Source organism: Tympanuchus pallidicinctus, unplaced genomic scaffold (genome assembly GCF_026119805.1).
Source record: "Tympanuchus pallidicinctus isolate F22 unplaced genomic scaffold, pur_lepc_1.0 scaffold25, whole genome shotgun sequence".
Classification (NCBI taxonomy): domain Eukaryota; kingdom Metazoa; phylum Chordata; class Aves; order Galliformes; family Phasianidae; genus Tympanuchus; species Tympanuchus pallidicinctus.
The window spans coordinates 5,809,226-5,836,201 of NW_026294742.1; the positions used below are offsets into that span (position 1 = coordinate 5,809,226).

At 41.5% G+C, this 26,976-nt stretch overlaps 1 long non-coding RNA gene across 2 annotated transcripts; it reads left to right on the forward strand.

Moving 5' to 3' along the window:
- Window positions 1-25,910, forward strand: LOC128084129 (uncharacterized). Of its 2 annotated transcripts, XR_008208347.1 has the most exons (4): window positions 1-489; window positions 20,798-20,916; window positions 25,126-25,203; window positions 25,705-25,910. It is a non-coding gene; the product is annotated as an uncharacterized LOC128084129 (long non-coding RNA). The 2 variants fall into 2 exon arrangements; XR_008208348.1 differs by lacking the exons at window positions 25,126-25,203; window positions 25,705-25,910 and adding an exon at window positions 21,861-22,186 and having other exon boundaries at window positions 7-489.
- Window positions 25,911-26,976: the final 1,066 nt, after the last annotated feature.

Sequence of the window (26,976 nt, forward strand, 5' to 3'; positions counted from 1 at the left end):
TAGACGGTTTTGGAAATCAGGTCAGCTACTGTGTCTCATTCTTAACTGCTCTAATTACCCCATAGCACAGCAAGAGACACACAGCGACCCCAGAAGGCTTCCCTTTGGAGTGAGATACACTTCTTTGTGTTGTTAGAACAGAACAGGGGGGTACATTTTCCTTCTTTGAGCTATTAGTTTTGTAAATCATTCCAAACAGCCTCTCCCCTGGGTCACTCCACCTTCCCCAGCAGCAGCTGGTGGTGGGGCACCCTTTTAGCTGATGAGAAGCCCTCAATCACTGCCAGCTGCACACTGCCCCTGAACTCCATCCTGCAACTCCCACCTTCCCAGCAGATGTTACACAGCCATACTTCAGTGAGCTATCAATTAAGGGAATGCAGCTACCCTAAGGTATATCTGAGGAAGATCCTACCTCTAGGCCACTTCCTTAGTTCTGTACCATACATTTTTATGAAGCTTGTAGCCTGAATGTTTCTCAAGTTGCAGGTAAGCAGTGGTCCGTGGGCTAATTTGGTGCTGAATGTTTTCACTTGTGGTGTTTCTCTCCTATGGATTTTGAAGATGGGGTGAGGTCACCTAGGTTGTTTTCTCAGTTTGCTCCTTGGCTCTTCCACGTGCCCTAGGACAGTCTGCTGGGGAAGAACATCTGTGACCCAGCAAAGTGGATTGAGGTTTTTCTATTGTTTGTGGGTTGCTACAGATACGAGCCCTGCTTTTTTTAAATTTATTTTTGTTGTGATTGCTTATCATCCTCTGTAACCACAGTTATTGTTTGTGGGTTGCTTGGGCGTACAAGGAAATTCAGTGATATATGGTCAAGTTAATTCGCTTACTAGTAGAAACTTTTTCTTATACTTCTGCTGGTGTTCTGCCCACAGCCATTATGCTTGAACTTTGATACGCTGTTTATGAAATGTATGTCTGTCTACTTCCAGAGCAATCAATAAAGCAGCTCCTGGTAGACAGGCACCAACTGCTTTTCAGAGAAGTTCAACACCTATTGTACTGAGAGCTCTGAAAATAAAAAGCGTTGAACAGAGGATGAAAGATGTTTGATCCTGGAGAATAGAAAGCACTTGACCTGCTGTGTCTGCTGCATCCTCCTGGCACGGCTGTCTCACTGCAGCAGGCCACATGACGCACTTACGAAGGACCAGATTTATGCTTGAAATGAGAAAGACGAATCTTGTGGCTTCTTTCTCTATGGTCTACATTTCTAAGCTGTGTCCTTTTACTTAGGACACTTTTCTCTTGATGGAGTTTACAGGAGTTTGTGGTGGTTTATACCAGTGCCAGAACAGGATAACTTACAGGGCTTTGGAGAGGAGGGAAAAGAAAAACTGTGGAGAAGTTAACCTTCACCTAGATTTGTTGTAAATGCATAAGAATTTGTTAGTTTTTTTGGGGGGGAGGGAGAGAAGGTGGGTGAGGGATGATGATGGCTGGTGTTGAAGTGTTGTTTGGTCAATTGTAGCAAGTGTTCTTCAGGTGACCCAAGTATTTGCTGCAATTATCCCTCACTAACTGCAGACCTCTGGTGATTGTAGAGCATCTACATGACACGAAACAAAATTCTGTTTGTTACTGCACAGAAATGTCTCCCTTCCCTCATTGTCTTATCTGCACTCTCCAGATGTACAGCAGACAGGCAGATGCCCCAGGCTCTGTGCCTTACTGAGGTGCTTGCTGGGTATTCTTGCAAGACTGTCGCTTCATTCACTTTAATGAAATGGAGTCAGAAAGGGCCAACAGTGATCTTTGCTTCTGTAACTACGGAAAAGGTCCTGATATGAGAAGTTTAGTCAGCTCCTCTGCTTAGGACAACAGACTTTAAACACATTGCTTTGTTCTTCAACAACAACAATATTGGCTGAATGACACAAATAACTAGAGTTACTTTGGGGACATTTTGAACTTCAGTTAGAAGTGAGAATGTTAGACTCCAGCTGTCCAGCAAGGACTGGTAGGATCCAATGTTCTGTTGAAGCACTTGCTTCAAATCAGCCTGAGCTCTTTAGACAGTAAAAATCTAGGATTTTCTTTGATCTCGCCATTGCAGTGCTTTACTCTGGTGAAACTGAAAAGACGATCCAACCTTTGTTTCTGATGACTACTTTCAATAAATGGCCTTCAATCAATCTTCAGCAAGACCAATTACCTTCTTCCATAATACATTTCCAGTCATTTCACAATTGCCTTTTGTACCATATATGAACCATTTAAGCTTGTAGTAAGTGCCAATCCTGGTAAAGTAATTTTTGCTTCAGTGTATTATGGTTGGTTTGCAGTGCTTCTTGCTGTTACTATGCCTTTTTGTCATAGAAAATGAGGTGTGTGCTGTATCATTAACTATTGAGTTTTAGCATTATAATTTCTGCTGACAGCAAATGTTACAGTTTAGGATGCAAATGGCCTCCATTATAAAAATCTGACTCAAGGTTCTCATCGTTAGCCTTGGGGTGAAAATTGTCTCCAAGCAGAATGAAAGCGAGACAAAAATAATTTGGCCCACGCTAATGTTTTTATTGTAGAATCTGCTTCGAGTCCTCTGTGAAGTTACAGAAACCTTAGCATTTAATAAACAAATTGGCAACTGAAAAAACATGCTCTGCAAGCAGCAGAACTAGCATAGAATGACTTCTCAGTAGAGAGCAGAAGTTGTTGAGCTGCTTTCAGAGCCAGGATGATGCTGTGAAGCCAACAGTACAGTCTGGTTCCGGTAACGTTTAACCTGTGCTCATGGAGCCCAGGCAGATCCGTGCTGGCTCTGTATCTGGGCTGTGGCTGTTCTACAATCTCATAACACACCTCAGGGTCGTGGTGTCTTGTGGCATGCATGTATGGTAGCATCTATCACACTCAGTGTGTGGAAGAACAACACGATATTTTTAAAAAGTCTACACGTGCAATGTGGATAGGAACAACAGATGAACTTTCTTGGGTGCTGCTTGAGTTTCCCATAAAATTGGAACTCACAATGAATGGAGAAACATGGAGGAGATGATTAGCTAACGGGAGATAGAGAGCAATGAGGGGGAGAATCTGTAGTGCCCTGTGGTGATGGGGACCTGGGACTGAGTCTTTTCTTGGCTTCTCACTGACCTATGCTATGGCTCAGAAAGCCACTATGCTTGTTTCAAACCTCTGTCTGCAAGTGAAAGAGTAATATGCCTTTTCCTCCACCAGCATTGCAAATATATAATCATTAGCTATGGGATTTCCTTGAATTCTGTGACGCGTCTTATCCTCTTTCCCTGCAGCTCCAGCTGCATGGGACATTGGTATGTTTAAAGGAGAAAGGAGGTCATCCTTTCTCCCCCCTTTCCCCTCAGTGTCCTTACTAAAGAGAGAGAAACATTTTCATGAAGGCAAGGAATAGCTTTGCTGCTCTGAACGTGCCTGATCCACAGCAGGCTCAGTTAGCTGACTCAGCTTCAGCAGCACTGAAATGAAATTAGCAGGTGTTAAGCCTGTTTTGAAATGCAGCATCACTGTTACCCGATTAATAAAGGCCTAACTCTTTTAAGCTGCCTCTTTGGCCTCATATAATTTAAATCTTGCCAATACATCATGTCATTCCCTTGGTTTTTCTTATGCCAAAATGAAATTCTCTTTATTGCATTAGCCTCAGTAGCTGGAGGATGCTTGTTATCATAAGCATTCAGATAGCTATTGTCCTGTTCCTGCAGAGAGCACAGCGTGTTCAGTCCCTTATGGAGCTCCACAGGTACCAGCAAGGGCTGGCTCAAACCCAAGGGTGTGCAGAGCTGTGCCTTGTCCATGGCAGTAACTGATGAGTGGTAGAAGCGAGCTTCTCTGGGTGTGTTTCTCTGGGATTTCTGATCTGAATTCCACACTATTCTCTTCTCCCATGTAAACCAAAACCCTGTGTGGAAACTGCATGCTTTTCTTGCCTCCTGTGCCTCCTGGCTGGCAAAATGCTGTGGAAGTACAGAGAAGCCCATATACTCTGCTGCTGAGTATCATGGCAAATAGCACTGCATTTTTGTGACCACTTAAGTAGGGTGACAAACCTTTCTTGTAGTTTCATCACAAAGTCAGTATGATGCAGACTTCCATCCATTTCTTTGCTGCTAGTAAAACTGCTTCTAAGAAAATAACAGGATATAATGCATTTGGAAACCAGTCCCTGCCTCAAAAGGGTGGATGCTATTACTCTCTGCAATCTTGACATTTCTGGGCTCCTGTTTCTCTCCCTCTATTTGTTTGTTTACCCTATCCATTCCTAGAGCTGCACATGGACCTCTTCTTCTGTGCTATATTTGGCTTAGGAGAGCTTTGATTCTTTGGTCATACAGTAATAAACCTCTTGGTGAATTCCCCCATGCTCAAGTATTATGAGTGTATTATATCCCATTCTCAAGCATTCAGAAACACAGCAGTCAAATATCTCTGTATATCTATGCTTTCAATATCTAATGTAATGATTTCTTCTGAAAAGCTTTGATGCTGAAGGGGGGCCTGTTCTCTGAAGGTGCTGTTCCTTCTTGACTTTTGAGACTGACTCTAACATCTGACAACAAGAGAGATGATGTTTATCCCTCTGCAGAAGGCCTATGCATTAATAAAATCAAGGTTTTACGTAGGGACTGGTCACTCTCCTATCCATTACTGCCTTCTAACCGTGCTAATTCTGAACCTGACAGTCTCTGAAAGCAATTACGGACCTCGTGGATGGTGCAGCTGTTGAAGAGGCATATTTCCCCTTCCCTTTCAAATACAACCAGCCATGACCAGAAAGTGTTCTGTTAGAACAAAACTGGTGTATTCCCATCAAAATCTCCAAGCTGTGCAAGTTATCTCTGTACAGACCTTCAGTCTGAGTTTCAGAGTCAATTTCTGAACATGAGAGGGAAATCAACACGTGAATGCAGAGTCCCTGTTACTGGTAGGAAGTTTAAAATTAAAGCTGAACCTAAAATTGCTTTTAATGTTATTACAGAAAATATTTGAGTTGTCTTAGTGAGGAGGTTTCTTTTGGTTGTTTTTTCTTTTTACATTACCGGGGTATCTTTGGTTCATGCTATTTTCATTCTGATGTGTTTGTTGTATAACTGGATTTTGCACGTACTGTATTTTGATACAAATTGTCTAGCATTACAACTATCGTAAATGGTCATCAACAGTAAACAAAGCCCAGTCACTCTGTGTTGGGTGAAAAGAGCAGATTAGCAATAAGACAGCTGACAGAGGAAGAGACAGTGTGAGACTGCAGCCCTGAAGCATGTCACTGACTTCAGGCAATGCAGATCAGCAGGAGACAGGACTGCAGCAGATGGTCTGAGTTTGATTAATCAAATGTCCTGAATTAAAGCCTGATTGTATTTATTAAAAAAATAAAAAAATAAAAGGCTGAAAAGTCAAAACAAGCTGAAAATGGAAATGAGTGCACTGGCAATCCCTAACATTAACTTCAAATAACTGAGGGCTGAAGGAATAATCATTTTCCTGACAGATCTCAAAACAGTGAACATCAGAATGCTTAAATTTATTTTACACATCATGGAGATCAAACAGCTGCATAAGTACAGCAAATTCTGCAGCCTCTGGAAGGACAGAATAGGTTGGGGACCCAAGCAATAAGAATTGTACTAAAATACCAAGAGCCCCACTGGTTTTGGGAGCTGCTCTGGTTGATAAAACAGGCAGTAAGTTGTCTGTTTCAGCCCCCGACATCCGACCCTGTGCTGAATTTCACGTAGTTGAGCATTCATGCATTCCAATGTGACTTTACTCCCAGAAAAGTAAACCAGATCTCATTTCTCCATGGCTGGGACTGCACGTTTCCTTTTTTCTTTTTAATCATGTGCATATTTTATTGTAATTAATCATTGTAACGTAAGAAATAGGGGAAAATGACAGAAGTGGTGAAAATCGTATTCAGCTCTCCTTTTTTTTTTTTTGTTTCTAAAATAGCACAAGCCACGCAACACTTTGGGAGTGCAGAACGGAATTAAAACTATAGATTGATTTTGTGATAAGTCCTCTTGGCATAAAGCCAAGAGTGGAGCTATTAATTTGACACAAATTAATCTATGCAAATTTGCACACTGATTTAATGAAGAGACAGACATGCAATCATTTCATTACTTCTCAGGTTTTCAATTAGATTGAATTCAGTAGCTGGCCACCATCGTAGTCACTGAGTTTTGCTAAAAGGTTATTTGATGAATATTTATTAATTTGATACTCTGCTACAGCTAGGCTTAATAGCAAGTATCATACTTTCTGAGTACATGCAAATGATTCTTCAAATATCCTAATGTAGTGATTGATTTACCTTTTTTTTGTCTTGACTGCTCTATCTTTAATCCCAGTTATTACTCTGGCACTCTGGTCTGAGATAAATTACTTGCTCAGGGGTAAGTGACTGTTCTGTATTATTGCAAACACTTTCCTGCTTTGTGCCTATTTAAGTGTGAGAAGTGATGTTCTAAACAGCTGGAAATGTGACAAACCTAACTGAGAGAGTGAACAGATAGAAAATCAAGAGAACCCATACTATTGCCATGGGCAAAAAAAATTCCACATCTATAGATGTCTGAGATAAGGGACCAATTTCCTTCCTATTGATTTCTATAAAGTTATTCACCTTGCAGTTGCAGCTGGAGGTGTATTCAGTAGGAAGTTTACTTCAGCTGTACCAGCTCCAGCGAAGCAAAGTATGTGGTTAAGAAGAGCTCCAACTTGTGCTAGAGCACTACTTAAATAGGTTTTTTTCTTTCTGTGTTTCAACATGTTTGTTCTGAGTGTACTGGCATCAAGATGGACAAGGCCTCTTCTGGATATAACTGTTAGTTGAAACACAGCATACTGTTTGCAGAACACTGGCTGCCCTCAGGTGGCCTTTAAATCCCAATCCATACACAGTGTCAGAAACACTGCAGGAAACAATCTGGTGCCAAATTAAACAAGGGACATCAGCAAAAAGTGACTGCATTCTTAGGAGCACTTTGGAATCTCCCGTTTTGTATCTCCATTTGTGTAGGTTGTTGTAAAACCTCCAATAATGGCGTCAAAGTCTCTTCCTGCAATCACTGAGCAAATTGCTTAGTGTCTGCTGGAGACATTCATTGTGTCTCTGCCTTTGGATTTGCTTTGGATGCTCGTGAAGGAAATAAGCTGCTAGGATAGGGAGGTTTCCAATGCTCTTTAGTTCATGAAGAAAGCAATTTCATTGTATGAAGTTGGCTCCTCGCTGTTTATCACAGACAAGCTTCAATCTTTGTCTTAGACCTTAACCTTTTACCAGTGCAATGCAGGCATGAAGGCGCAGGTAAATGTGAAAGTGGCTGTAATTTGTGATCTTTTCAAAATGGGATTTTGAACTGTACAAGGCGACATGGAAATGAGCCCTGAATTTTACCCATTAAGAACTGAACTGGAAGGAGCTGGCTAGCTAGAGTCAAAGCTTAGTTCTCTCTTATTAAACTGTGATGGGGATGATGATTGAAAATTCAGAACCAATCCAAAACTGGTATCACTTGCACCTTTTGCCAGGCCCCTCGGTGTGCTAGTTAAACCAGTTCTGTTGCTCTTTGATTGACACCCACTTATATTGTAATTACTCACATACAACCACGGATATGGCTCACTCTACCTGAGGTATTCTCTGTATAAAGAGCCAGAAGAGCAGGATATATTTAGAAAGACAAGCAGCAATATGGAAGTGTTGACTGAAACAGACTGCAAATCCTCTTAGGTTTCATTCTCCATAGGAGCCAAGAAATTAATTTATTCATTCCTACGGTAATATATACCATTTTATACCTTCCCATTGACCTCTGCCTGGTATCCAGACTATGAGTTAAATCTTGTTTGTGATGAAAGAATTTAGCTGGAAAAATGGGAAGTGGTAAACTTGAGAAGGTTAGGAGGCTGGCTGGGCAAGAAAGGCATGTTCCCAGGCTGCTGAGAGAAACAATACCGTTCTTTTTAACTGGTAGCAATGCTGGTCACTAGTAAACTAATGACTCCTGAAATAAGGAATAGTTACAAAGCTTTGCAATCTCTTTACTGGGCAAGGTCAGGAGGGTTCTGTTTGCATTGTAGCCTGTTTCTGACACTAAATAAACACCCGCAGGTTACATCAGGTAGGACTTAGCTGCTCTGTAAGGAAATGCTGCAGGATTTCAACACCGTGGCCTGGCTTGCCTGGGGAGAAAAGCTAATTCAACATAAGCTTTAGGAAAGTTTCTAACAAATGTCATCTGTACGGTTTGTCTATATGCTGATGTAAATCAGAGTGTGTGTGGAGGAGGCTTATCAAACTAACGAAGTAATAATATTACCAGGAAGTGGCCTCAGGCTGAACTATTGCAGGACGCTGGGCTGTGCAAGGATGGCAGAAGCTGACTCGTTCTATTAAGGGGTTTCTGACTTCCACACCAATTTATTTGCATGATGTCAGTGAGACCAAGCATCTAATGATCTCTTGCTTGTTAATATTTTTCCCTGCTCTGGACCGTATCCTCCCTGAGCTCTTTCTTTATCCTCACAAAAGGAGCTTTCATCACTACCTCAAGATGTAACTATACAGGTCCTCTGAGAGGTATTGCTGCTTACAGTGCTATTGTATGACATTGTGTGATGTTTTCACACTCACTGGAAAGCCTGTCGAATGCCTCATTGCCTTCCTGAGAACCACCTTTCTTCTGAGCAGCAGTGACAAACGACTATCACTGGGTCCATGGAGCAGGAGGGGAAATTGCAAAACTTGGTAGAAATTAATTTCCTGAAGTAACAGGCAAAAACCTGTGCTGGCAAGGTTTTAATACTTCCAGCACTTTCCTGCCACCACAATTTGGACAGTGAGCAGAGTTGACCAGGCTGTGTTTGCCCTCTTTGCTGCTCCCTGAAAGAGGGCACACCATGGGCCTGGGCTCAGAACGAGGAGCAGGTGGTGGGCCTGCAGGGACCAGGTGGATGGAGACTTACGATGCAAACATAAGAACGAAGAAAAAAAAATATTTAAATATCTACAACAACAAGATTGTTATTTCTAGGCACCGAACCTACATGCATTCTCCTGTGCCCAGGCCCTGACTCCTCAGCAGGCACAAGGGGTGAGCCCAGCTCCCTACAGCAGCCCCATGCAGGATGCTGGGGGAGAAGTGGCCATCAAATGCTCTTGGAGAGCAACTGGAGCTCAAAGAGGTGGAAGATCACCTGTGCTCACTCTGTGGTGTGTGGAAGAGCTTCAGACACAGCAGGTGAGCTTGGGGTTGCTATGTAGGAGTATTCTTTTTTGCAGGTTCTGATCCTCTGCTATTCTCAGTACTGGCTGTATTCTGGGAGTGCTTCTCTCATTGCTGGGCCCTAGCCATAGGGTGGCATGGTGCCTGCTTGTTCTCCCCATGTTACTGTCTAGTTCTGTCCAAACTGCCCCTGAGCTGTGCGATAGCTCAATTTGTTGTCTCTTAATATTAGGTCTTTCAGTCATACTGCAAATAAACCTTGCAGGAAAATCAATATTTCTCACCCTTAGCACATTGATTTATACCACCTTTCCAATGATGACTTCTGTAACAAATGCAGAGTGCTTCTAAATATTTGTCTGAATGCAAATGCCTCCCATTTGCAAATACAGCAATGTAGTGTGATGAGGAGGAATGCATGGCGCTGAGCAAACTTGCAAAGGTACAGAGCAGACTCCTGTAGGGCTGTCTTTTGTGCTGCTGCATGCATGTGCACATGGTTTAGAGATGCTGTCCTTAGTCACTGAACAAGCAGCGAAACATGGGATGCTGCCTCAGCATGTAGGTTAAAACTGAACTAGGATGTATCATAAATAAACGGTGAAAGTTTTTTCAAAAAGCTAACAACAAGGTTTCAATCTTGAAGCATTCTGCTTAAGGAGAAGAAGGAAGCTGAATACAGTGATGTAGCACACACCATGCAGTGCTTTTGAGTTGCTTGTATATCAGTGCCAGGCAGCTGGATGCCTGGACTCTGTGTGTGTACAGCTTCTGTGAGCTGGTTACAGTGCCAAAATATTGGCCTTTTAGCTAAAAAGGCTGCAGTGAAAGTCCAAGCTCCTTGCTCTGGGATCAGACCCAAGCAAGGGAAGAAGACACAGAAGTAGCTTGAGTCAAACATTGTCTTGGTGGTAGAGCAATGTGCATGGAACTTATCCACACCCCAAAACACTTCAGCGACTGAAAGCTCCCCAGGACTCTAGAAAGTATAAATTGTAAATTTTATGAGTTGCATTAAATCAAGTAACTGCTGAGTTGCAGTAAATGTTGGTGTCAATGGCTGCTGCTTTGTTTCAGAAAAAATAAGGAGGTAGTTGGTCTCCCTGCTTGCTTTCACTGAAAGCACAATCTGAAGTCACCAATCATAGGAGTTGTAGAGGCTTTATAAGTTGCTTTTCTGTGAAGGTTTGCATGAATGCAGAATGGCATCAGAGCATCTGAGAAAGATAGCAGCCACGGAAAGCACAGAGAGAAAGCACTGGCAGCACAGTTTTGAGAAGATGCTGACTGCAGCTTTTTGCTGGCTAAAAAGAGACTTGGAGATCTCTCCTGCTGTTTCATTCCTGGTGTGTGAAGAGAAACAAGGCTTTGTACATAATTTAAAAGCAAATAGGATTGTGTCAAAGGCATCAGACTCCGCTAGTAATTATTTCTCCAGACAGGAATGTCTCATGGGCTTCAGAATTTTAGCCAGCTCCTCTGGGCAGACAGATAATATCGTGACATGTTCTTATCTGATGGAAGTAGTTATCGCTCCCTGGATGTTACATTGCTACACACCAGTGGAGAATCTGACAAAAATAAAATAGCAGCTTCCGTTGGACTTGAAGTTGAGTAGTACATGAACTTAAATAATTGCTTTAAAGTTAGCTACTTGGTGTATTAAGTACATCATTTTCCAGCTCCATTACTTCCACTGTAAAATAATCATTACTGAAGACTGTAAACTAGAGATTCAAAAAGCATTTTTTCAAACGTATACAAGTTGACTTGGTGTGAAAGGGTAGATCGGATAATTCACAGACCTGCAGGGATTTCTGATGCACATTACAGAGCTGCTTAAAGGTTGTCAGTATTTCAGAGCTGTTGGGCTATACACTATTTCAGTTAATTAATTGTTGTTCCCTTTGAATTCCTTACTGGACCACAGCATGCAGGCCTGGTGTCCCCTCAGGTCTGAGTCGTTGTTGTGTGATGTGGCCTTCTTAGATCTCCAGATGTCATTTGGAGCTGCTTCTTGGATTCAGCAGCACAGATTTGGGGTAACTCAGGACCTCTTTTGCAGTCAGATGCATCAGTATATTTTTAATGCTTTTGGTTCAGTGTGCAGGCTCTTTAAAATAAAATAAAGTTCTAAGAGAATTTGTAATTACTGCTTGTAATATGGATAAAACTGGCATCTTTTACTTGAATAACCTCCTATGCAAAGATTCTTTCACACATTGAACAGCACAGCTTCCCATCAGTTCCCAGAAAAAGACACTGCTCAGACAAGGCATAGGAGAACAAAGTTGTAGCAGTAATTTCCACCATCAGTTTTCTGGATTTATTATGTACTTCTGATATTTCAGTTATAGTCTCATTTTCATATTTTAAAAGATGTGGATTTCCCAGCAAGAAGATTCTGCCTTACCAAAGATTTGCTCTGCAGCTGCCTCTGCTCTCCAGCTCAGCTCTCAGTCCCAGTGAGTGCCCCCGAAAAAGTAATACTTAAAATAGAACTGTTGTATGTGCATCAATCCATACTGATTATATTTATAAGCTGCCACTGCTCTAGGCATGTACAAGGACAGACACGGCACTGAAAAGCAAAAGGAAACACTGCACAGGCTTTTGTGCTTGCTGAATCTCGGATCAGGGAGTACTGGCACCCAATTGCATGATTTGTCTCTTCTGTATTCATGAAGAGCTCTCTCATTATGGCTACTTCTCACATTTGTTTTATTTCTAATTACATTGATTTATGATTGGATTTTAATTAACTTGTCTTGTCTGAAGCCTACCTATACGCTTAATAGGTCCTTACAGTCTAGGCCTAACTTATTCAAACTGGTGGAAATTGGGCATGCAAATACATTTGTAACCACAATCTTCAATTAGTAAAGGATTTGATCCTCTAACAGAGCAATTAGTGAGGAAAGTCTCCCCTGTGTGATACAGAGCAGCTGAATGGCTTGTTCAAGGTCTCTACTGAGTCCGCTTATACCAAATCAGTGCTGTGATCCACAGGCTCTCATCCTCCCATGTCTGCAGATATGTGTTGCTGCCCACACAAGGTGGCTGCTGGCTGCTATTCTCCACCTTTATGACACTCAGCACCTCTAGTGAGCCCTCACATCTGTCTTGACTTTGCAAGATGCTGAGATACCAGAGCTGACAGAGAATGGAGATTTATTGACAGTGCTGGACTGTTGGTTAAGAGGTGATTCCCTGAGAGGCTGCCATGCGTTTCAGCCTGGGCTTGCTGATACTGATACTTTGGCTTGCACTGCAGTCCTATCTGCAGAGATACATATCAGTGCTACAGTTGATTTTGATGTGACATCAAACTTCTAGTTTTCTATGATAGGTCCTCAATTTTCTAATAAATCTAGGTCAGTGCTGGTCTTTTGTGGGATAATTAAGGTTGAGCCATTCTGCAGGGCAAGCAGGAAGAAAATTCATTACTGCGTGAGGAGGTCAAAAGGGCCAAGGTGGAGAAATAACTGTGTCCCGAGCACTGCTGTTTAGTGCCACATCCTAATTGATCAGTGAACTATGTAAATGCTGAACAGGTCAGGCTTTGCATTTTAAAGTGTCAAAACTGATGAAGCTTGCTTTGAAATGTTACCTTGCTGTGCTGCTTGCTGCTGAGAATAGGAAAATGGGGGTTTTAAGTATTGTTCATTTTTAATTCATGGCAAATTCTTTTTATGATCTCTCTGCAGCACTCAGTCTGCTGAGCATAGCGATTGCCTCTGTAAACAAAACACTTGATACACAAATAAGACAACAAACAGTCACCAGCCCTTCCTATCACCCCTTGCCCCCCACAGCGCTAGGTGCTGTACAAAGCAATCACAGAGCAGAAATAAGGCTTTCTTTGCCCGTGAACAACATAGCAGCTTTGTAATGGGATTTATTAGCTTGAGCTTAGGGTCAGGCAAGTTCAGCTTCTCGTTCTGGAGCTGAAATCATAGGCTGTGGAGGTTACTCTTTCACATTCTCCTTGATGTGGACTTTCCCTCTGTGGGCTCTAAGGAGGGGAAACTGATCCACAGCGTAGTTGTCTTCCTTTCACCAAGACTCCAGGATTCTGGGAGAAAACATGAATGTGACTGCCCTGTACAGGAATAAAAATAGGGGCATCTTACACTGAGCTGAGTCCTGATATGGCACTTGCCAAGCTAAAATCCCAGCAACGCTGGGAGATGTTTTGCAATGAATGCAGGTCTTTGTTTGCAGAGTTTGGATTTGCAGGATCATGACAGGGTCCCAGAGCTGGAGCACTGCTCTAGAACAAACTGCTCAGTGATATTTCTGTGTTTTTCATTTAACTATGTTTGGGGAAACGCCAAGATTTTTTTCATTCACTCATAGCAAAAAAAAACTTACTGGCCTTGGGGCTTTACAAAGCACAATGAGTTAGGATCATCCAAGAACGAGGCCTTCCTATGAAGCAAGCTGCATGTTCATTTGCACAAGTGATGTGGGGACAAAATTCCTATTTGTGGCATTAATCATCTGAGTGATATGCCCCTCAACACTACTCCCCTTTGATGCTAGAACTGAGAAATGCTGTTTTGTACAATGGCAGGCAAGAATTGGATCTCTAATTATGACTACTTGTAAGGAGCAGAAGAAAAGCACGTAGGGATTTTTAAGTACTAAACAATGGAAAACATCAGTCAGTCTCAGCCAACACGCTCCCATTCCTGATCTTAAAACTGTTAATGTAAACAAACCATGCCTTTTCCTCCTTTTCCTTCTGAAAAGACTGAGCAAATGAAACAAACAAAAAGATCCATTTCAAGAATGCTTAAAATTTTTGCTTTTTTTTAACCAGAGATAATTCTTCTGGTGAGGCTTCGGGCTGCCTCTCAGACTCTGGTAATGAGCATCTGAAAGAGAGAAGCAGCAGGCTGCTATCCAAGGCAGGGAGAGGTGCAAAATGGCTGACAATCTTGCCATGAAGAACAAGAAATCTGATCCTAATTGATGCTCCTGGTTTCAGAAGAAGCAGTTTGGCGTGTATAACTTTGTGAAATGGAAACTATGGAGGGAATGGGATTGCTGGCTGTAAAGACAAAGGGGAATAGGCAGGAAGGAGACCTCTTTTGTTAGCCTGTGTTGACTTCTGCATCAGTAAGCTCTCCCAGTGCTTTCCCTTTCTATAAGCTGACCTAATGAAAGATGTTACCTCTCTGTGCAGAATTTGCTCTTCTTACAGTCTTGGACAAAAGCAGCTAGGGCAGTTTTAAGCTCAGCACTAAAACAGTCCGGATGAGTAAAAATTTGGGCATGAAGAGTTTTCTAAGTATGAAAACTACAGGAGTTTGGAACAATGTTGCAGTAGGTATGAAGTAGACAAGGCACCTTGAAGTTACTGTAAACTGGCATTTGATTCATATTTGAAGGATTGCATGACTTGGAGCATGATAACAGAATTGTGATGTCTCGAGAGATGTTTTGCAATTCTAAAGGAGTGTAAGCTGAAATAAACAGATGATGTGTAACATCAGTGAAGCGGGCAAAATTTGCATGAGGAGCATCAGCAATGGTACTACTATCCAGTGGTTTCTATTTAATTTTTCATAGCAATCCAAGTACTGCTTACTGTATCTTGTACTGTTTTACAGTGTTTTCCTCTGTGTATTGAAGGTCTGATTTACTAAGAAGCTGTATGCCTTCGAGTTGTGTAAGAACAATGAATGTATTCATAGGCTTTCTTATGAAGCAGCTGTAAGATCTCATTGAGGAGGGCTTCTGCAAAGAGTTCAGCTGGGAGATGAAGGGGGATGTAATAGAATTATACATAAAACTGGCACATCCATCTAATATACTACATAGGCCATGTTGTGAGGTCAGTTGTTTTGTTCTCTTGCTTTGTGTGCTTGGAACTCAAAACAAGGATTTCAGAAATTTAGTGCCCATGTCTAGGTAAGATTTTGGCTCCCACTTAAGCACACTATCAAGGAGCCGGGGTCCTGAATGGGATGCTGTGCCTCCATGGAGCAGGATACACACTTGGAACAACAAGTGATCAAAATCCTTCCCATGCACTGCATAGTCCTGAACTCCTCAGCTCTTTCTGATAGGTTAAAGAGACCGGTTCACTCCTGTGAATAGAGTTTTTATCCCAGGAGCACCAGTAGTTACACTGCAGTACTCTTGTGAGCTACTGTTACTGGTAATAGTGCGGAAGCCATTGCAAACAGGATGCACACAGGGTGATGTTTTACCCTGTCCTGAGTTATCATTCTTCTCATGCTGTAAATGCACCTGAAGGGCGTGATTTCCACTTAGAGTACATTGTGGAACCAGGTCAAACATGAGAAATTCTTTTTTTTCCTTTCTTTCTTTTTATACCTGCCCAGTAAGCTGACAGATCATGTAGTTCAATTCTTGAGAAATTATCTGACTAGACACAGTTCTCTTCAAAATCAGAGAACTAGGGACTATGCAGATGAACAAGCAGACAGATGTATTGAAACAGTGATAAGAATAGCTGCTTATTCGAGCCTTACAGGGAAAATTAAATTAATGGGGAAAGTGTTACTTATTTGACTGTGAGTGTGGGAATTATTACTAATTGCAAGAGTAATTCCTTGATAATGATACTATAATGTTTCTTTCTATTACAAGTGGTAATACTGTCATTACTACATTACTCAACCTCAAATCCACAGGGAAGCTCTGTAGGGTGAGCAGTGATTGAAAGTTCCACATTAAAATAATTACCCTCGATCTTAAATTTAGAATGTGCATGATATATATCTAATGTTCACTGGGTTTCTTAAGGCTCCTCTTCTACAATGATATTTGTCTTATCTGCACAGGATTCTGGTTACTTTGCTCTTCTTACTCTAACTAATTGTTCAGGACATGTTTAAGGGTGATATTCAGAAATGAAAGTGTTTTAGCATTGTTAGAATGGTGACAAGCAATAAATGAGAAGCTTATTTCTTATCTATAGTGTTGCATAGGGAAAAATGTATTATTCCTTATCCAGGGCTTTTCTGTTCCTGCCGCCTTTTTGAGATAGGATTTCAGCACCTCAGCTGAAACATAAAGTGGTAATGTGAGAAATGCAACATAGATAAGTGCCATAAATGTTAATCCAGGTCTTGTTTTGATTCTGAAACCCCTGTTTGCAGAGTAGATGTTAGACTATAGAGTTGGACTTTTACAGAGGTTTCCTCTTTATTTTGTTCCTGTTTCAGTAACCCAGTGGTACTTGAAGAGCTTCCTAACGAGGGTAGGACCAGCTCTTTTGCTGGGGAATAGTAGTAATTTAGTTCTCACAGAGGTGAGGAGCATTCTGTCTGGTATTCTAACAACTTAACAGCTATCTTCTGTATTAAGATCAGTTCTTTGACAGCCAGAATGAGGTACATGGTTGTCACGCACAGATATGCCTTAGTGTAGAGGGATTGGGAAACATCACTGAAACACAGTGAGAAAAATAAGATGTTGCCCATTCCTCACTCTTTTTGCTACCAAGAACACTCCGCAGTGTTCTTGGTAGCAATTGAGAAGACAATCATTGCTCTGCTCTGCTCTTGGATGTCTTTCAATGGAAGGCTGTGACGACATAAACATTAAATGAGAATGGTTAAGGATTGCTATTAACTTGCAGGAAAAAATTCTGTAGGATGGTTTTAACCTGGCTTTTCTCCATCAAATGAAAGTGGAAGAAACCCTTCAAGCCAGTTTTGGATAACATAGCTAGATATAAATTAGGTTACCATAGAGAGACACAGTCCAACTTTGGGGAAAGAGTAGCAGGAGTTGTACTGTATTCTGCTTTGTAAGTACTTGCATAGTTTCTAAGCTGTTTCTCCATGAGGTCATAAACAGGGGCTGACAGCTGGGAACATTGAGGGGGACTTGGGACCCATGCAAGCATGACTGGCCCAGCTGCAGGGCATAAGGTTGATGCTCCCGATCTGTTGCTGCTCTTAACATCATGGACAGTTTCATCTCCTTCCTGAGCTTGTCCCAGTTAACTGAAGTAGTGCTCTTGTCAGGACTGTGGCAGCGAGTTTCAGTCATTGCATTTCACGTGTATTCTGTGTATAGAATCTGTTTTTTCTTCTTAAGTATTGCTTTGAACATATTAATGATATTGGCAATTACTCAAGGAAAAACATATAATCAATGTTTGCTGGTTTGTTAGGTGATAAATTTAAAAAATACAGCCTATGCTATCCTGGAATTTATTGCTTCAGGCAAGGTGATAGCTTCAGCACTGCCATTTCCAAAGACTATGCTGTGCATTTATTTTCTCATTAGCATCTATTTTCTATTGTATATTTTGAACAAAGGTAACCTTGGAGTAGGAACACATTCCTTGCTGTCAGGAAGAACTTGTGATGCTGTTTCAAAGGTGCATGCATGATTGAGCAGCAATACATCACAAGAAGCTCTGCAAAGAAGATAATTCTCCATGGGCTGAAGTAGAAGAAAAGACAAATCCATTTTTTTATAGACTCCCATACTCTGTGTGGGGGATGGTTAATTTATGTGTGTTGTGACAAGCTCTCTCAGATGGTGAGTAGACTGTTTGTCAACTCATAACTATCATTCTCCAAAATAGCAAAGATTTGACAATTTGCATTTAGAAATGTAGATTCTGTTTTAACTGAGAGAAAAGCCTAAAAACAAAAAATAAAAGAACAACAGACTGATTCTTAATAGTTCAAGAGGAATTTGAAATGGGGACTCAGCTTTCCACTGAAGGATGTGTTGTCTGTTATAACACTCTGGGTATTTGCTAGCATTGAAAATGTGCTCAGGATGTGCACAGTCCACACAGAGCTGGTGCAGGAGCCCAGTTTCTGAGGACTGGGGGAGGAGACAAGCTGGGGAAGCAATGAAATCTTGTGACACAGTATTGAGATGGCCCTGAAGGAAGAGGAGATCCGTGATGGAGGGATTCACATTGCCTGACGTGTTCTAATTGTTGTTTGTCTTGTCTTACTTTGCTTTGGGGACTGTTGTTGTGATACCATATCAAAGCAATGGCTTTGCCCACTTGTGTTTTCTTAGGTCCTAGCACACTCAAATTCCAGTGTCATGGTCTCTCTGCAACATGAACACTAAATGTTGCTTTGTCCATCAGTTAATTCCAGTAGGATACCAAGAAATGGCTTCACAGGTGTCTCAGCTTTGAAAGCATCTGCCTCTTGGTAGCATCTCAGAAGGTTAGACCCACCTCTGGAAGGTAACCAGGGCTTGTCCTGTAGCTTGGAGTAGAGCTGGTAAAACAACCATTACCCAGCAGTTTCCAAGGCACAGGCAAGATCCATTCATTTCCCCATAAACCCCAGGGCATTCCTATAACAGGGAAGAGGAAGAATGCTGGTGGCAGAGCCAGGTATTGACCATGATGCTAATCCCAATGCTTGCATTCAACAGAAGATGAGCCAAGATCTCCTCTGCTTAATCTCTTACCCATCTGCTCCAGCAGAACTGAACCCCTTTGCCTGCAACAACATGGACTCAGAGGAGTGGCTTCTGCTAAGAACCCACTGCTAAGACCTCTTGTGTGCAAAGTTTGTCACTGCAGAGCCCACTGTTCTTCACGCTGTCAGGATTTTGACATGACATGCCATCTCTGCACCTGAGAGTGCCATCTGCACCTCTGGGTGCACCCTCAGTGGCCTCCTATAGATTAGCTGCCTTCAGGAAACAGAGAGAAACACGGATTAATTGTGGAAAGAAAACAGCATTTCTTCAGCTTGCTTTCCTTGGTGGATTCCAATGGCAGTGAAGAAGGCTGTATCCGTGCTGAGAATGCTGTGTGCTGAGTGTTAGGCTTCACACAAACAAGTTGCTCAGGCTCATCCTGCTGCAAAGCAAGAGCAGTACTTGGGGAATTCCAGAGATATTAAGGAGCTGCATCAGCCAAAGCAGCTGGATTGTGAGCAAGGCCCTCGCTCCTGTATTTTTATGATGATGGAGATAGAACAGGGAACTGACACTGTGGAGTTTCTCATTTTCAGGATTTTCCTGTTTGAACCCTCAGCTTTTCTAGGGGACAAGAGTCAGGAGAATTTGCTTCAGTGGAAGATGGGGCTCTCCTGTACTATGCCAGATTGATTCTAAAACTTAAACCTTTGTCAGAAGAATTACTGGTTTAAGAATAAACTTCCAGTATGAGACATGGTGTGATCAAAAACAAAAAGTTGGCTCTTGGCTTGAAAAGCATTAGCTGTGTAGCCAGCTACAGCTGCTGTAGAAAAGATCAGATTAAATGTTGTCTGCTTCTACTCATAAAATTTAATGCTAATTTAATGCTTTTTGAACAATACAAATTTAAATAAATGTGAAAGTGCCTTAAGCTGGTAATAATGATGAGATGCAAAGAATCACCTAAAAATTTTCTGTTTGCTTCTACTATGAAAAAAGCTTTATTCAGTAACCAGTGCAGGGAGTATTCACAATTTTTAACTGACAACAGAAATCCCCATATGGCTCAGAAAAGTGCTGGCGTGCACTTGTGTGAAGTTTGTTAAAACTGTATGACAGACATCTTATTTTTTGAAAAATACTCTTCCTTTCAAACAAATTTCTTCTGTGGTTCATAAGTGAAGTTTGAAAAGCCAATTGGACGAGGCCAATGATATAATTAGATTTATACTCGTGTGGAATCTCTCATATAGACTGTTCTCTAAAAGGAGCCTGAGATTGAAGCTGGTATTAAATATCATGAATTGGTTTCCGAAAATGAATAAATCCATCAGCTCTAAGTGACAATCCTGGTTGTACGAGGATGTCCCCAGTGTCGAAGTCAGAGATGATCTGGTGCCACTGTTTACCTTTCACTTTGTCAATTCTTTTTCCTCTCCCATCTCCTGGGGGTGACACTGATCGCTAGAGCCATCAGATCAGCTGGTGGTGTTTGTTGGATTAGGAAGGTTAAACCAACATTTGGTCACTTACTGAAGACAGATGACTAATGGCTATTATCGAGTGCATTCAATTGTCATGTTCTATCTGACCCTCGAATCAATCACATCTTTAGGAGCAGCAGAAGATTATTTATTTAGGACATAAGAATGTTCACCAGCAGCCTAAGTTTGTTGGTTTTTTGTTTTTTGTTTTTCATTTTGAGAACTTAAATTCTCTCTTCCCTCTACACAAAAAGTGACGAAGGAGCATCTTCCAGTCTTTGTATTTGTTTCCTTGAAAAGTCAGCATGAGCAAAAACTTGCTGAAGGCATCTTGCAAATGGAAAACAAGTCAAATCAGGCCAATTTGTTGTTTTTGGCTCTCAGTTAGGTATCTTATGACAACATGCTTTCTACTCAGTAGTTTATTTTTGCCATTTAAACATGTGTAACGTGCACAAGCATGACTTCCCTGCATAACCTTACTGTACTGATTTAAGCCCCATGTATATCCTAGGATATTTTTTCCTTATGAAGCAACGAATCTGAAATGAAGAGCAAGTATAAAACCTATCAACGTTGCACACTGAAGTATTGTGGACTTCAAGCACATCTAACCAGGATAGAAAGATTCCCTTACCCAAAGCTTACTCAAATGGTATCTTGCAGTTCTTGTAAGTGAAATTTTCTTGTCCTGAGCAGGGTTGGTCCTCTGTGTGTGCATGAAATATGAAGTGTGCCTGCAGTCCAAGCACCTCCTTCTGAGCCCCTGCACCAAGTGCAGATGGATTGGTTCTTTGGCCACTCACCTTACCTCCAAGGTTAGTAACTGCAGGCTTCTGGATTCTATGCTTTTTTTCTTTTTTTGTCTGAACCTTTTCACGACTGAGACATATGTCTGGGCTTTCTCAGAAAAGCACAAATGTTATTTCATTCAGCCTTCCCTCGACTTGTAACGGCGTTTCCCACTTACGCTATGACTTGTTAGGCCTCCCCTTACGCTTTACCTGCCCCACTGTTATCACACATCAAAGATATGGGCTGAGTACTGACTAAATACAAGGCATGCTCCAGCTTATTTCTCTTTAAAGTGCCAGAGGCCAAGTTCTCCCCTCAGACTCGAAGCATGGCTCCTCTTTGATCTGACAGGAGCTGCGTGCACAGTACCTGGGGGCATGGATCAGCTTACATGCGGTTTCCCTCCTCTCCCTCCCAATTATTACAGGAAGCAGCAGCTTTTACAGTGTAAATGAGACATTTGAAAGCAGCTGTTGTCAGAAGGTTCTTTCTAATTTCATAATGCCATCTTGCATATTAAAGAAGCTGCTCCTTATTAGGCACGTGCTATTATTTAGCACATGGATGTATCAGCGAGTGGCAGGTATCCCCTGTTCCTAATACTGATAGGTTTGGGTAATTAGAGCTCATCTCGACATGGAAGAGCTTATAGTTGGAGCTTGTCTGCAAGACTAGTAGGGAATTTCTTGAACAGGAATTTTCCACTTGTCAAATCTCAATGGTTGTGTGGAAGTGACTGGAGTTCCCACACTTCTGACAGAGCTTATGCATCTCTGCATGGTCACTATTTTTTCACTTACTTAGAAGTCCCAGTCTTTCCAAAATGCCACATCAAGTTTAATTAATAATGTGAGGTTTCAGTTCCACAAAGGCTGTAATTTTTGCCCAAAAACATTTCTGTAAATTCTGCTTTTTTCATGCAACCAAGAACTGATTTCCTATTAAGCTCTACTTTTTTGTCTAACAGAAAACGTGGAAGAGAGATGCCTTTGGGAGCAATCTGACTAAATGACTTCCCTGGGGTCCAACAAGTACTCCAGGGCAGAAGCTGAACTGAACTCAGAGCTCCCAAGCATTAGTAGGGCCTTAACCACAGAACGATCTTTGTCTCATTATGTTAACATGATCTCAGTTAAATGCTGCCTGACTTAAGTCTGTGAAGATAAAAGCAATGCTCTAGCTTAAAAATGGAATAAAATGCTGGAATCACTTCAGTACTAGTGAATTATTAATATTAACCATGTAAAGAAAAAGTTCAGTGTTTCAGAGGAGTAACTTAAAAAAAAGGGCTTTTCAAAGGATGAATGTTTATATTGATGTGAGTTTTTCCCCTTATCCGTTCTGTAACCAGACTGCAGGGAATAGACTCCATGAAAGCTACTTTGACTCTTTCTCTGAATTCTTTACCTACAATTTGCTAATGAATTTCAGCTCAAGTGCAGTTAAAATGTAAGAGGTTTGACTAGGGAATGGATTGAAAATAATCATTTTCCTTCTTCCTGGTCTCTCTCCAGGCACTTGTTAGGAAATGTTTGAATGCTCTGAAGCGTTAAGAGACTGATAGCTTGTTAAAACAGCAGAGGGGCTGCTGTTGGAGGGGAGGCAAAGAAGAAAGTGAGGACAGAATCTGAAGAAACTTCTTTTGCTAGGAAGATTAAAAGAATTTCAAACGGAGGGGAAAAAAAATCTGTGTTCAGATCTTCTGGTTGCACACTTGAAAATCAAATGAGCCAGAAAATTTGTTTGGCTGCTTTTATGAGCATTGATCTTTTATGACTGCATTAGGACACTGGACCTGGTATGCATATGTACGTGCCCTGGCAGGTTGTGAAAACCCACCCTTGGTAAATTTACAGCTGCTCCGTGCTGAGCACTTGAAAAGATAAACTGCAGTTCTTATATCAGCCAGTTCAAGGCTACACCTTCTGTATGATGACTTTCCGGGCAAGCTGAGGTTTTAGCAGTGTGCAGAAATGTCAACTCTCTCTTGGGTGGTGATGGGGAGATGTGTGGGTAAATTGTGAATGCAGACTTCCAAAGTCCATTTTTTCTAGCTACAATCTCTTCCAACCAGCTGTAACTTATTAGAAAGAGGATGCCCTTTCGAAATGCACTGATAGCTGCTCCTTTTGGACAGGATCTTGAAACTGACGTTCTCTTCTTTACTGCCAGGATGATCTCTGTACCTCTTTTGTTATCTCTTGCTCTCTGTGGTCTTAATATTTCTGGCATCTGAGATGTTGTAGTGATAACACCAAGGAGAGCATAGGAACATATTTGCTGTAGTGAAGGCTTCCTTGTGAAGACCCTTTACCATGAGGATGTGCTCATGTTTGATCACATTTCTATGTACCCTTGCAAAACAAGTTTCTTAAAACAATCACCAAAATCATTTTGAAATGTCCTCTCACTTGAAAAATTCTAGCCAGAAACAGGAGGAAACAACATCCTGACCTTATGCACACGTGACAGTGAGCACAGACCAGCTGAAATTAATGTCGTCTTTGCCAAAATTTGATGGATATTTTGGAATAACAGATGCATTAATAGGGACTGAGATTGGCCCAAACTAGGACAATATCTTTAAATATCCAGTCTCCAGTCAGTGTGATTCATACAATTCTGCTAAGGATATTTTGCATGAAAAATGTTTCTCTTTTCTCAATAATTCATAACCTTTTATATTTTTTGCTTAATACCCATTGCTCAGCTCTGATTAGGAATCTTCAGGGCTGGTGTTTCCTAGTGCTTCTGCTTTTTAATACCATGTATCCCCTGCAGTCTTCTTAAGTGCTGTAACCTATGGGATCAAATCAACTTTAAATGAGAAGGGCAAAGTGAGCCAGCAGCCAGCTTTGAAGTGAGTGCAGTATCTTTGTTGTGGAGCTTGCTGGCTTGGGCAGAGGGTCAGTGCATGTCTTGTCTATCTCTAGGATCACACAGCTGGGCTCCACAGGGCCCAAGGGTAAAACAGCAGAAGAATGAAGCCTGCCATGGGCTTATTGCAGTAACTGTAGGGACAAGGACAAACATCAGCCACAAGCTTTCACCTTTGGTCATCTGAGATGAGTAGTTTATGTTTGTCTACCATGACTGATTCAAGTGCAAATAACTGAAGTTGTCTGTACACTTCATAAGACAGGTTCTCCATGGGTCCACCCCACCTGTGGCAAATAGGAAAAAAAAGGTAGCAAAATTCAAGAGGTGATGAATGTCAGAGCTGAAGGAAGGCAGAAAGGAGGACTGCATTTGGTGCTGACATCCGGTCGTGCTATGTAACTCCATTCCTAGCAAGCATTGTCTGCTACTGGAGGTGGAGTTAAGAAGGAAGATTTAGTTACTGTGAAGTGTGTTAGGTTCTGGGTGCTTATTGCAGGACAATCTGTAAGAGCAGGGATACGTTAATATTAAGATAAACCTGGCCCTATTTTTAAATTTGAAAGTCTGTTCACTGGCAAAACTCATTAGCTTGTCAGTTTGTTTAATATTCCAAAAGCTAAACTCACATCCCAGCAAGCACAAAGCAAAATGCAGCGTTTTAACATAGTCATAAGAGAGACCGAAGACTTTCTTTCTCTTGCTAATGTATTTCCAGCACTGTTTTGCATCCTTATGACTCTGGGGAACGTAGTTGCAAAATACATGATTAAGCATTATCACCACAATTTCAGAAGCCATTCTGTTACAGCAGGCAATAACTCATTCTGCAACATTGTGCACACTGATACTTCTGTCTGAGCTATAAGCGAGGCTCCAGCCCTTGGACAATACAGAGAAAGAAGCCATAAGCTAGTGATAACCATTCTGTATACCCTTTTCCATGACTTTTATACTTAGTAAAGCCAAGTTGGCCCGTAGATTAGATTTATAATTGCGCCGTAGGTTTGGTAGTCTGGGTAAAATAAGGTTGCTCTGTTGCTAAAAGGCATTTTGGTTTATGGTTATACTTTTCTATGGGTTTGTAAGACAATCTTATGTTTTTCTGGAGGCATTATTTTAATTTCGAGGGCAAATTATGACCAATGTTGGATTCATGTGTTTAATGAACTTGCTTTAGGTAGAAGTTGCTCTCCGTTAATTAAAGAATTCATTTGGACTCCAAATTAAAGTACTGTCTGGAAGCAGGGCAGCAGCATCCCCTGGGTGTGCAGACTGAGGTTGGCAGGAGAGTGGAGCTTTGGATTAGAAAGAGGTGAATGAACCTTCACTCTTTTTATCTTTGTTTTTTACAGTCCTCCTGTGTAGCCACTTCATGTGCAATGAAATGATGGCTGTGATGCCAATGCACAGACGAGGAGCTTTCGCTGCTGGTAATCCTCAGACATAACTGGAGATTTAGCCCCCTTTTCCCAAACAGGGAGCAATGTTTTCATTACTATGTTAATTCAATCTGTCCTATAATAGTGATACTTTAATTGCTCTTCTGTTTTCCTAAGACATAATCCAATTCCCTTTGGCCTCCTAGTTTATCCACACATTAATTGGGTTATTGCTTTGTAAAAGAGAAGGGCAAATATATCACTTAAATTTTATCACAGACAATTAATAAGCATGACTGAGATTTTTTAAGTACCCTAATGCAATTAGGTTCCAGACTCCCAGGAGTTTCAGTGGGATCTGGGTGCTTTTTCCATCACACCTACTTAGAAATCCCCATCCCAGGCATATAAGGAAGACTATATTTCTTTATTGTATATTGAGCACTTCAGAGTTCTCATTTTCAACCTGAATTCCTGATTCTGCTGTCCTTAATCTTGTAAATCTGCTTTTGATTTAATCTAGTGAAATTCTTTTTGATTTCCTTGATTAAGGTTTGCAGGGCCAAGGCTTTTGAAGTACAGCTAAAGGCATCAAAGCAAAATAAGGCAACGACAAGAGAGCTTGGGGGACTGGTAATGGGACACCCAGCTTTTCATGTTTGGGACTGAAGTCTCTGTTGAAAGTGATTTTGCACTTGTTAAGTCTTGTGGATGTGGGACTGCAGTCCATTCCTAGAAATCTAGTGGGACTAACGCATAACAGCTTTGTTCAGCAAACTCAGGAAGCCCTGAAGCTGTCCCATGTGCCCTCACCAGCCTGTTACTGAACGGATCCTATGCTGGCATGGCCATTCTGCGATTGTCATCCAACAAGCAAATGCCACAGCACGTAGTGCACTGAGTTCCTCCTGTTCTGTGGGTGCTTTTGTATTGGAAATTTTTATTTTCTGTGATAAAGAACACTGGGCCAGGCTGGCAGCACTGGAGACAGTTAAAAGAAACAATAGGCCTGTCCTTGGAGCAAGGAAAGTCTTAATTTTTGCTTGAGCAATGCAGGGAAATACCAGAAGTAGGCATGTCGAGGAGATCTACTTATCCTTTAATTGCTGCTTTATGTACCACTCATAGCAGTGTGGTCAGCAATATTCTTCATTCGTAATTGCAGCTGTGCATCTTACAACTCTTCGAGCTGACATTTCTTGCAGGCAATGGGGTGAACCAGAAAGGGAGATGGCTGCTACGCTGCCCCGGAAGTTTGTAGTGATGTCAGTATTGAGCAACAAGGAACAAACAACAACCATCGTTACAAAGCCTCCATAAAGGAAATGGAATGGGCTGAACTACTCCCTCTGTATTGGTATTTATGCAGGATGTGAATCAACCAGCATATAAGCCAATAGTGCATGATCAAAGGGTGAATACTAATGATAATAAGTTATATAATATCCCTTCCATACCAGTAGGAGTATTACATCCATACCCTTCCCACGTGCCTGTGTGATGGCATCAAGAATTTTCTAGCAAGGCAGAAATAAGAATTGCCTAAGCAACCTATGCTTTGCATTCTCTCTTCCTAGAAAATATTCAATGAACAAAACTGACAGGGATCTTTTTATTCAGGTGGTTTTCAGATAAATACACTTTTTAACCCCATCTTACATGCTTGAGTTATTATGGCTGGAAAAAATGATCTATTTTATAGACCATTGGAGGAGTTGCTAAAATTGAAACTTGGAGAGATGGGGACAGATATTCCTCTGGCACAGCTCAGGCAGGGGCTGAATACTCAGTGCTGAGCTGAAGTTCCTGGGCCAATGGGGATGA